The following is a 12,317-nucleotide window of genomic DNA, read 5'->3' on the forward strand; positions in this document are numbered from 1 at the left end:
ACTGCCACCCCCTCTTCCTCCTTATATGATGGACTTAGGAGGCCCCCAGGCCTAGCCAAAGCACTGAGTCCCCCTTAAGACACCTCCAAGCCCTCCCCTCCAGCAAAGCACAAATTGTGGGGTCCATGCCAGATGTGTGGGCCACGTAGAAGGCTCCTGCCTTGGCAGGGACCCATCAGCAGCACGCCCAGCAGGGCAGCTGCTACCCGGGGCCAAGAGTCGGCACGAGGCCGGGGTCGGCACTTGGGCCTGGGGTGACAGGGTTTTCTGTGCCCCAAGTTTGTGGGGCGGTGGGTACTACTGCTGGGCCCATAGCCACAGCCGCTGGCACAGGGGAGGTCTGGCCCAGCAGAGAGACGAGGACGTCTTGCTTCTCCATGCCCCCAACATGAGCTGAGCTTCTGCCTTTGCTGGAAATGAAATAAACTTGGTCTGCATTGTGCCAAGGCCTCCCCACTTGTCATCCTGCCTCTTGTTGCCCTCCCCGTCCTTGCCCGCCCCCCACTCCACCAATACCCCTCTTTCCTTAAGATTTTGATATTGTTCTAATGTGTAACAACCCTCTGAGTCCCCTTGGATCAGAAGTATCTGAAGAGCAGCAGCGTGGAATCAGGGAACACAGGCACGCACGTGCAGCCGCGTCAGGCCTGGCCCGTGCGTGCACGGGGGCGCACACCCCCCGACAGACCCAAGCACAGGTGCCCCAGCCCCACAGACAGGCCAAGGGGCTGGGCTGGTCCTGCTGAAAACCCTTCAGGAAAAACTGATTTCCCAGCGCTCGGGCCATAAGAGAGACTCACGGGGGCCCTGTTTCCCAGGCATGTGCCCCCATGCCAACCCCCTCCCACGTGCCCGAGTCACTGGTGCAATAATTTTTCTGCCGTCCTCCAAGCAGAGGAATCGGGGATTGTGTCAGGTGGTGTGGGCAGCTCACGTGGGAGGAGGGGAGAGCTGCCAGGCCTCCCGGGGGCCAGACGGAGACCTTCTAGGCCTAACTGCCACCAGGAACCCTCAGCTGGGCCCCACCAGGCCCCAGGCTCATGGGGAGACGTGCCCAGGACCCTGTGCCGTGGCCCAGGCAGTGAGGGCTTCTGGGACCTCGCTGCTGCCGCCCGATTGTAAGGCCAGAGGAGCCTCTGCCCCACCGGTGCTGCTGCTTTTCTGACTCCTGCTGTGAGGAATGGGATTCTTGGCCGGAAACAAACAAACAAAAAAAATGGTTTTCTTTTTTTGTATAAATGGAAACAAAATCCAGGAGAAGCTGCCCCCTTCCCTCCCCCCGGAGTGTGATGCACAACCTTTGCTTCAATTTCTTAGTCACTGTTTTCGTCTTTGGTCCCAGGGACGGCCCAGCAGATTCTCCTGGTTCTAACCCAGGGGGTGTTTGCATCACCCCCTTTTACTTGTATAAAAAAAAAATGATGGGTTGAAAAATGTACTGAGGAAAAAAATGTACTTTTTTATAAATAAAGTCTTTAAAACAACCCCGGTTGCTTCGTGTCCCTCGGGAGCTGGGCCCTTCCCCACGGACCTGGGGGCAGGACAGGGTACAGCGGGGATGAGCCAGCGCCCTAGTGCAAGGAAGGCAGCCTCCACCCCGGGCCCCGTTCCCATGGCTCTGGAACACTGACTCGGACCCCGAAGGAGCCCCCTGCCCAGGCCAAAGGAGCCCCAACCCGCCCTCTCGCGGGAGCCCCAAGGGCAAACGTGAGGGTCCTGCCTGAGTCCTCAGCACAGCTCCCGGGCTGCCACTGAACCGCCTTCCACACAAGTGGCACCACCGTGGACAGCAGCATCGGGAGGGGTTGGCCGCTCAGACACAAGCAGGGAGCCCTTCAACATGCGGCCTGAGAGCCTGGGGACCAATGGTGCAGAGGGAGGGCCCTGTGCTGGCTAGAGTCCCCGGCCCTCCTGCCCCAGAGCTCCTACTCAGGCCCCTCCAATTCCCCTCCTCACCCCCCCACCCCCCCCAACCCCCACTGTCCCGTTCCTTCCTGCCAAGTCCCCTTCTGTGGCGGTTTGGAGAAGAAAACCAGCAATGTCACACCTGTCATGTTAGACAGATCCCTGGGGACAGGGCAGAGACAGGAGCTTTATCCTCTCATCTTTTTGGAGGATACTGCCGACTGCATCCCCTGCAAGCTCTCAGAGACCCCGCCCCACCGTCCAGGGGGCTGGTTGGAAGGAAGGTCTCCTAGTTCCTTGGATACCTCGCCCCTCCCCACTCTAGCACCATCTGCTTCCCATCTCCTGGGCTGGAATGCAGGACAAATCGATCCAGGGGTGGCAGTGGCAGGGGCTTCAGTGACTGCCCCCTCCCAGCCACCCCCAGCAGCATCTCCTTTCACTGAAATCCACACCATACACCCCTGAGAAAAGGGGATGGGGACGCTGGAAGCCTAGGTGGCTGCCCAGCAGCAAGCCCTCCCGCCCATCTGGGGCAAGACCACACCCTCCATACATAGGACTGGGGCGGAGCATGAGAAGCCAGCAGCTGTTGGCAGCTGGCTGGGTCCCTCACTGGAAGGTCAAACCCAGCACCTTAGACTGTGTTTGGATGTTGACACTCGAGTGAGATGCAAATTGGTTGTTTAAGTGGTCACTTCCTCAGTTCTCCAGGCTGTCCGTTTAAGTTAATTTTTAATTTGCACAGGCAATAAATGCTTAATTACATTATTAATATATTGGAAGAGAGCGATGGACAGAATGTCCTAATTGTCATTTAACTAGAGCGTTCCGGCAAATTAGCCAAGACTTTCTCCAGCAGCCGAAGGAGGGCAAGCCAATTAGTCCCAGGCACAGCCTCTCCGGGCTGGAGAAGCCAGACCCAGCCCCATCCCCCAAGATACCAGGAGGCCGGGACACACGTAGCTTTCTAGTTGCGCTAGGCTTTGGAAGAACCTTCTGCTAGTTAGGCTACTCCTGCCCTAATGTCAGCCCTTGCCCCTGTGCTCCAGCCACACCCTCAGCAGAGCAGAGGACAAAACGCTGGATGGCTTGGAGACAGGATCCACCTGAGAGGCCAAGGTCCCCCTGGGGTGTGCCCACCATTGCCTTACCTCGACTGTGGGCTCAGAACTGAGATAGCTGGGCAGCCAGAGCTCCTCTCTGGATACCCAGGAGTCCTCTCACCCATCCTCCTTACCTTACCCTCTGCAGATGGTTAAGGGAATGAACTTGATGAATTGAGGGATTCATTTATCCACTCATGCATTCCTTCATTTGGCCACCCTGGGCCAGGCACTGTGTGACCCTGTGATAGTCCCACCCAGGGTCCCTGGTCTCAAAGAATTCAGAGCCTCCAGGGTCCTAAACCCCAAAACAGTGCCATGCTGGCCATGGACTGAAGCAGAGCTGTGTGTAAAGTGTCATGGTAGCACAGAACGGGAATGACTAATTTTGTCTGGGAAGGTCTGAAAGGCTTGATAGAAGACGTGAATTTTCCCCTGGGCCTTGAAGGATGTGTAGAAGTTCCCCAGACCAAAGGTGTGTTAAGAGTATTCCAGGACGACTTGGAATTTAGCATCTTATATTAATTCTTCTAATAAAAGAGATCGTTCTAGTCCAGCACACTCATTCAGCACGTGGAGAACTGGAGCCTAGAAAGAAAACTAAGGTTTGGTAACCAGACCATCAGAAAGCGTGTGCTAAACATGCTCAAGGACAAGGCCATGTCCTGAGAGCAGTAGGAGGAGGAGGAATCCAGGGGAAGGGGTGGCACCAGCCTGACTCCCTTGGGGGTATACTAGATGTGACCCAAGGCTCAGTCCCCCACCCCCCGGCCCCAGAATAGGACAAACACCCATGCAGTGTAAACTGGGCTTTTGGGAGCCGCACTTGGTGTTGAGTGGAGCCATCGGTCAGACAGGGCCCATGGGGAAGACTTCCTGGAAAAGGCGGTGTGATTCTGGTCCCAGTGCTGATGTAGTTTTTTCCCACACCACCGAGCAATCAACTCAATTCTAACAGTATTTACCTGGAGGTAGCATCCGATCTCACAGTTAAGGGCTCAGTCGCACAAGACCTCTCCCACTTCAGCTGCTAATCACGAGTCCAGGTTGTTACCTGTGCTTCTGACTGGCTGGCTATAAATCAGAGGTCCCCACGACCCCCTCCCTGCGTTCAATTAATTTACTAGAGCAGCTCGTAGAACTTAGGAAACCGGTTTACTGGCTAGATTACTGGTTTAGTGTAAAAGGATCCCACTCAGGAACAGTTAAATGGAAGAGATGCAGAGGGCGAGGTATATGGGAAGGGACGTGGGGCTTCCATGCCCTCTCAGGGAACTAGCCTCTCCCAGCACCAACCTGGAAGCTCTCCAAACCTGTCCTTCCGGGTTTTATGGAGGCTTCCTCACATAGGCGTGATCCATTAAATTATTGGCCATTAGTGACTGAACTCAATTTCCAACCCCTCTCCCCTCCGCAGAGGTCAGGGGTGGGGTCGAAAGTTCCAAACTTGGTTCGTTCGCCTGGCACCCAACCCCCATCTTTAGGTGCTTTCCAAAAGCCAGCTCATTAAGATAAACTCAGGCGTGGTTGAAAGGGATATCCTAAGAATGACAAGACACCTCTCTCACTCTTATTCCTTAGGAAATTCCAAGGGCTTTAGGATTTGTGCCAGGAACAAGACGAAGGCCAAATACACACTTCCTGATAGAAGTCATAATATCACAGGTGGTACCTGCAATGGTTTTGAGGAATGACAGGCACATAGGTTGGTGGGAAAATGGAAGAGGAAAGGGCTCTGTGAAAGCTGGAGCGGAGCAGCAGCCAGACCTGCTCCGAGACCCCCTCTGTCCTCTCCCCACAGCCAGACACTTCTGGGGAGCAATGCTTGGGCTCCAGCTTGGTACTGGCGTATAGGGCCCCCAAACCCTATTTTCTGCCTTGGCTTACAGGCCGGATGGCAGAGCCAGGCCGAATCCCAGTCCCCAACCCCAGCATCAACTTCCAGATGAGAAGCTGGAAGCATTGCCCACTTCCCTCCCTCCTCTCTGCCAGCCACGCCTCCCCTAGCTGGAGGGCACCCTCGCTTCATGGCCTTGGGCCATATCTAAGCTGGCCGTTCTGGCCCTGCTGCACCCAAACTCATCCTGAGCTAGGAATGGCCTTGCTTGGCTCAAGAACCAGCCCCAGGGCATCATCAACACACACCGCAGGCTCCATTGAGCCAGGGAACTAAACCCTGGACACACAACCCAAATCACCTGGGGATTTAAAAAGTCAAATATCCAGGCCCCACCCCCAGGCCAATAGGGTCAGAGCTCTAGGGTTGGGACCCAGACAGCTATATTTTCAACAAGCTACCTAGGAGGTTCCATTGAATAGCCAGAGTCAGAGCCCCCGGGGTGGAGGCAGAGGCCATCCAAGGTGTCAATCATGAGGAAGAGGCATGTCATGAGATGGGAAACAGGGACTGAGGGGTGGGTAGTCAGGTGATTCGGTGAGTTAATGCACATAAGAGTTTGGGTGCCAAATATGCCCTGTATTGTCACCACCATCAATCATCTTCATCATCGCCATCCTCATCCCCTCTGAGACGGGATCCTGGATGACAGTGACTGCAATGGAGGCCAGTCCCTGGAGGCAAGTAGGGGGCCAGGATGGAACCGTGCTTGTAACACTAATGAAGCAGGTTTTCTGGGTTTAGAACATTCCTGAGCGCTTGGCCTCTGGGCACCTGTCAGAGGGAAAGTGGGATCCTGAGTTAAAAGCTCAGGCAGGCAGTCTCACAGGCCCGCCCCGAATGGGGATGTTGCTCCATAGTGAGACCACCTTAGAAGAAGCAAATGGGGTTTATGAAGGACAGCGATAGTCCCCTTAGAGTCCAGTTAGGAAGAGGAGGGGGGACCCTCGGAGAGAGACAGAGAGGGAAGGTGGCACACCCGGGCCCCGTATGCCCTTTCCTCCTTGCCCAAGGACTAGCCAGAGGGCCCCTCCAGAGCCTTCTCTGAGGAAGGTATGCCATTCCACAGGGAGCAAAGACCTTTGGGGGAATAACTGACTCACAGACCGGCAGGCTGGGGTGCCCTCAGCCTGAACTCCTCCCACCCACTGTCCCCTCAGTTAGTGGCCAGCTCATCTCCATGGGACCCTCAGCCTCGAGAGAGCCTCCATGGATGAGAAAAGAGTCAGCAAGTGATAGAACCACACAAGCTGCCTTCCTACCAGGCTGTAAGCCCCTGGAGGGCTGGGATCCCATCTTATTCATCCTCAGCACCCAGCCCAGGGTGGACAGAGTGGGTGGTCAATAAAGATTGAACCAACTGAACTCATCCAAGTGAGAGTCAAGAGATCTTGCAGGTGGTATGGCCCAACCTCCCCGAGGCAGGGCTGTCCTCCAAGCATCCCAGGTGCCTCTGGAGAGGGGCACCGCACTACCTCTAGAGCTAAGCCCTAGCATCAAAGGGCAATTTCTCTATTCAGTCAAAATTTCCCTCCCCTAAGTTTCACCCATTGGTCTAGGTATTTCCCCGAGAAGCTACATGATCTGGCCTTCCTAGGACGGTCCTTCGGGTATTTGGAGATGATTACTCCTGGCCCAACCTCTTTTTCATATGATTCTCCCTCTGCTCTAGTCATCAGGCCACTTAGCAACACATCTGTTAGGAACCTGGACTTAGGAGTCAGGCAAACCTGGGTTCAAGCCTTGGCGGAGTTGACTTGATGTGAGTTGACTCACATCAAAAATCCCTGTTATCTTTGGACTTTGGGGGGCCATAATGTATCTCTGGAGGTGCACTGATTGTAACAAATGCACAACTTTGGTGAGAGATTCTGGTAGTGGTGGCTGTGAATATTTGGGGGCAGGGGGATATATGGGAAATCTCTGTGTCTTTCAATTTTGCTGTGAACCTAAAACAGCTCTAAGAAAAAAAGAACCTTTAAAAAAAATCCCATTACTCCAGCTGTTCCTGAAAAAAAACCCATTACCAGCTCCCTCCCATTCTGAGGGCCAGGGAATACATGCTGTTTCCAGGAACTGATGGGACCAGCAGGCAGTGGGCGTGGAGGGGTGGGAGACTATCTGCATGTCTTCCCTGAACCTGGTGTACTGTCTCTTACTCTGTGGCACGGCCAACACAGCTGACCTCGTAGTGATGGTATGGAACACAGAGGGGCTCAGTCATGGTGGTTAAATTTCTGGATGCATGGGTGGATGCATGGGTGGATGAATAAACCTTTGAGTCTTTTTCACGTGTGCTGCCTCTGAGCAGATCTCTCTCAACTGCACTTGGGCTGCCTATTTTTCTCCTAAATGCGACACTTTTCATGTATCTCTGCTCTGTTTTATCTTAATGACAAAGTCAGCATTTCAGCCTGTTGGGATCCTTTCAGATGCTGGTTCTATCATCAGTTGAGTTCACACTCGACATCTATTGAAAACCTGGTAAAAGGAAAGAGGCAGGGCCTTAGGGTCCATTGATCTCGATTCAATCCCTAGTCCTACCACTTGTCCGCTGTGTGAACCTTAGGCAAGTTGGTTGCTTTCCCTCAGCTTTATTTCTCAATCCATGTGAACAGACTGCTGGGATGAATAAAGATAGTTATAGAGAGAGAAAGTTAGTTGTAAAGCAGATAACAGTGACACCTACCGCAGAGGGCTGCTGTGGGGATTAAAGGAGAATCATCCCTTTATGAAGTACTTAACACAATGCCTGGAACAGAGTAAGTGCTCGGTTAAGCTAGGATAATATTAGCTCTTACTATTATTTTCACCACTGTGCAACTGCCCTTAGCAGCAGCAAATTGCAGCATGGAAACAGAACCTGTCATAGAAACCACATCAGGCGCTAGGACTCTTGCCAAGTCCAAGTAGAATCCCAGCTCTGTGCCTTCCTGGCTGTGGGGTGACCACCCCCTTAGTTCCTTTCTCCCTGATTTGCATCATCCCACTCAAAGACCCACCAGTTAGTGGGAGGGACATAGGCATCGAGGGGCTGCGATGTGTCCCTCAAGGGCATGGCCTTGGTGGGGATTCCGATGCTAGGCCACTGCCGGGGGGTGGGGGACTGGGGCCAGCTGTGGGAACATGAGGCCACAGTTACTCCAGAGCAAAGGCTTCCAGCATGCCCTCCAAAGTTTCATCTTCAGGAATGCCCCAGAGCCTCCTGAGGTGGGAGGCAAGAGGATGGGTCTCAACTTTCCATTGTTTTACTTTCCAGGATTCTGTGTCAGGTTTTAACCCTTTGTTATTTTTAACTTAAAAGAAAATTGTATTGCGCTTCCCTGGTGGCGCAGTGGTTGAGAGTCCGCCTGCCGATGCAGGGGACACGGGTTCGTGACCTGGTCCGGGAAGATCCCACATGCCGCAGGGCAGCTGGGCCCATGAGCCATGGCCGCTGAGCCTGCGCATCCAGAGCCTGTGCTCCGCAACGGGAGAGGCCACAACAGTGAGAGGCCCGCGTACCGCAAAAAAAAAAAAAAAAAAGAAAATTGTATTGAGGAATACAAACAGTAAAGTGTCAAATCTTAAGGGAACAGCTCCATATTTTTATAACCATGTTATATATATATATACACCCACGTCATCAGCCCCAGATCAAGTCACGGAGGCTCGCTCAAGCTCCGTCTCAGGCAAACACCCCCATTCTGGAACTTCACATAAATGGAATCATGCAAAGTGCGCACTTACTTGTATGTCTGGCTTCTTTCACTCAATACGATGTGTATGAGATGTATCTGTGCTGTGTGCTTCTCCTCGCTGTGTAATATTCTATCGTGTGAATTTGCCACAATGTAGTCTTCTATTCTGTCACTAGTGAATATGTATGTGGTTTCCAGTTTGGGGCAATTATGAATAAAGTTGCTTCAAACAGTCTTGTATGTAACTTTAGAGCACTTAACACTCATTTCTGTTTAGAACGGAATTAGGATTGATAGATACAGCCAAACAGTTTTCCAGTTTATGCCCCAGTGTAAGAGGGTTCTGATGCCTCCACTTCCTTGCCCACACTTGGTATCATCTATCCTTCTAGGTTTAGCCATCTGGCAAGGGCATAAGGGTATCTCGTGATTTAATTTGCATTTCCCTGATGACTAAGGATGTCAACACTTGCATATGACTATCAGAGATTTGGAGTTCTGAAAGGGTCCTAGACTTAACAAAATGTTTTTTTGAAAATCCATTGTCATGCATTCCCTGGAGGATGGGTTAGTGTCCATCCAGCCACTCTGTGGTTCTAGGTACCTAGGAGGCCCTGGGGAGGCGGGGACAGGACAGGTAGAGCCAGACGAGGAGGGAGGATGGTGTGTGCTCTGGAAGAATCCCAGGGTAGCAGGAAGGAAGGGCCAGCCATCGGCAATCGGGAATTCTGACACAAGACACAAAGCAATGCCCTATGGCTGAAATGAGCTGTCGAAGTGTCACGATGATGACACTGGGTGGAATTAGCTGGGAAACCTTCATCTGCTCCCCACGATCGATTCCTAAGCAATGCAGTTTTCCTGGAGTTTCACCAAAAAAAGGGCAGGGGATGGTGAGCTACACCCAGATGGGCTTTTCGCTGATGATGATAATGGGTTGGCAGGGAAGTGCAAGTGGTCAGGGCTGGACCGAAGGCAGGAGGCAAGGTAATGTGCTGGAAAGATGCCTGGACTGGGAATCAGGAGGCTGAGCTCTGCTTCCTCTCTGCCACGTCTCACCCAGTGACTCTGAGCAAAACCCTTCACCTCTCTGATTTCATGACTTTCTACGTGTGGAACAAAGAACCGGGGAGATGGGAGCTTGGTAGCCTCTTCTGGGCTACCCCTGGAGACAAAGCAGGGCTGGGGTGACAGGTCCCCCGCAGCCCTGACAGTGATGAATCACCACGCCCCATTCCATTGCCTCTATCTACTGTAGTTATCCTGAGGCCAGGTGTCTGGGGTGACAGTGAGCAGAGGGGTCTGGCTTGCTGCAGCAGGGGGGGTATGGGGGAGGGTGGGCAGCAGCCCCCTCACTGGTGAGAACACCCCACGCCACCCTCCTCTGCAGAGGAGTGACGGATCTGCTCTGCTAGCAGAGCAGAGATCCAAGCCTTTACAAGGGCTGAGCAGAGAAGCGGTCCCCACTGGGAAAACCACAGTGGGAGTGGGCTCCCCATGTCTCCTCTGACAGCTTACTTAGGGGGTGCCAGCTGCTATGTGTCTCCAGGGTTTTCCTCCGGAGTTCACCCTAGAAAGACTTGGGGTTTCGATCAATGAAAAGTGTAGGTCCCTTACATGCAGCCCTTTCAGGAGACATCACAGGCTCACAAGGGAACTGGGGCCCAAAGCTGGTTGGTACTGGCCTTCCCTCAGGCTCTGGGTGAAAACAGCACACAGGACCCCCCTGATTGGGAAGACTCACCCTCCAACACCTGCTGCCTCCTTTTAGGTGTTTTCTGCCATCACCTCCCAGCGATCATCCTCTCCCTTCCTGAGCCTGGGTCCTGGGGTGCCCCACCTTTTGCCCTATCCTTTTGCCCCTACGGCACAACACGTGCAGGTCCCAAGCGAGACATCTATCTACGTATTTTAGAATTATAGACCATTAGAACCAGGGCAACCTCAAAGATCATTTGCCCCAACCCACAAATGGGGAAATCGAGTCCCAGAAGGCTAACAACAGTAAGAATTCCTTACATTTATATAACATTTGGAAATTACACAGTGAATCAAGAGCTTTCACTAATAGCTAAGACTTAGAATATCACTCACTCAGTGTCAGGTACTGTTCAAATTACTCTATGATATTAAATCCTTACCTCAGACTTAGAATTACTATTACCATCATTACCAGAGAAATGAAGAGAGCTGTCCAAAGTCACAGAGTTTGCTGGTGGGGAGCTGGGCTTCGAACCCAGGCAGTCTGGCCTCAGAGGCCATGCTCTAACCATTGTACCACCCTGCCCACTGCCTGCAGCCCTCCTAAAGGGCAGAGTCATGTCCTGACAACAGAGTGGGAGAAGAGCCAGGAGAGGGGGCCACACGAGCCTAACTCCTGGGGGGATCCTGGGCCTGACACAAGCTTCAGTACACAACGCAGCAAGTATCCCAGGCGGGGATTGACTGAGCTTGTGGGAACCGCATTTTGTATCAGATGGAATCATCAGGGGCAGGCGGGGCTCATAGGAAAAGCTTCCTGGAAGAGATCAGGAAGTATCAGAGATGACTTTGGAAAACGAAAGGGATCTGGAGACGATGTAGAATACCCAGCGCGGGGAGGACCTCCAGGTACATGTTTGCATCAGGAATCAACTAGACTAGACCAGGCGCTTTGGGGAGCCGGAGGGCACTCGGCACCCCAGGATCCTCACAGCCAGCTGAGGAAGTCAGCAAGGAACCCCATTTAGCTGATGATTAACCCGGGGCTCAGGGATGTTAAATGTCTGGCCCAAAGGCACACAGGTGGTGGGTGGTAGACTCATAACTTGGACCCAGGCCTTCTGACTCCAAGCCAAGTGCTCTTTGCCCCCTACTGAACCTCCCACTGAAAAGAAACAAAATGCCACCATGGTCACAGTTTTACACCAGCTTATAACTTATGAAATGTGTGGAACACACACAGGCCCCTTTGAGGTAGTACTCCGGAATCCCGAAGCACAGCCTAGGGGCATGCAAACATAGGTGGGCAGGCCCAGTTTGGGAGTCATACAGACCTAGGTTCAGTCACCAGATCTGTCTCTTATTAGCTTGATGATTTGGGGCAAGTGGGGTAAAATAGAGACAATAAGGCCTGCTTCACGGGCTGCAGTGAGGGACAGGTGTTAGGATGCACGTGGCCTGTGCACAGGCAATACCATCCCACACCTCCCCCACCCAGACGCCCGCCCCCAATCCAAGTCTGACCTCTTCCAGTGTTTTTCCCAAGAAGGACCCAGAGTCCAGGTGTCCCCTGTTTCTCTTCTTGAGATTGTTTTCCCCTCAGCTTGAGAGGGGTGAACAAATGTAATCAAATCTCTCGGGCTTGCCATGGTGCCACTCAGAGAACTTGCCAGAACTAAGCTGCCCCTCTCCTCCTCACCTCCCCAGAAGTGTCCAGACCCTGACGTCCTCCAGATTTCCTGCGTCTTCCGAACCCCTGGCCCCCAGCGACCCCAGGGCATTGGAGCTCATCCCCCACCAAGCCCAACGCACCCCCTCTAAGAACCAGAGCTCGTCCTGTGCGCGGTGCATTCCCCACCTTGGCAAGGCCCAGAGAAGCATCATTGAATTTCACAGCATTTTAACATAGAATTTCCATATCTAAATCTCCTCATTTTGAGTACTACTCTCAATATACCCTAGATTTGGGAGATTTGCCACACGGAGAGGTTACAAGGAGAGGGGTGCTGCAGAGGACCCCTGCCCAGG

This window comes from Hyperoodon ampullatus, assembly GCF_949752795.1.
Source record: "Hyperoodon ampullatus genome assembly, chromosome: 7".
Lineage (NCBI taxonomy): Eukaryota > Metazoa > Chordata > Mammalia > Artiodactyla > Ziphiidae > Hyperoodon > Hyperoodon ampullatus.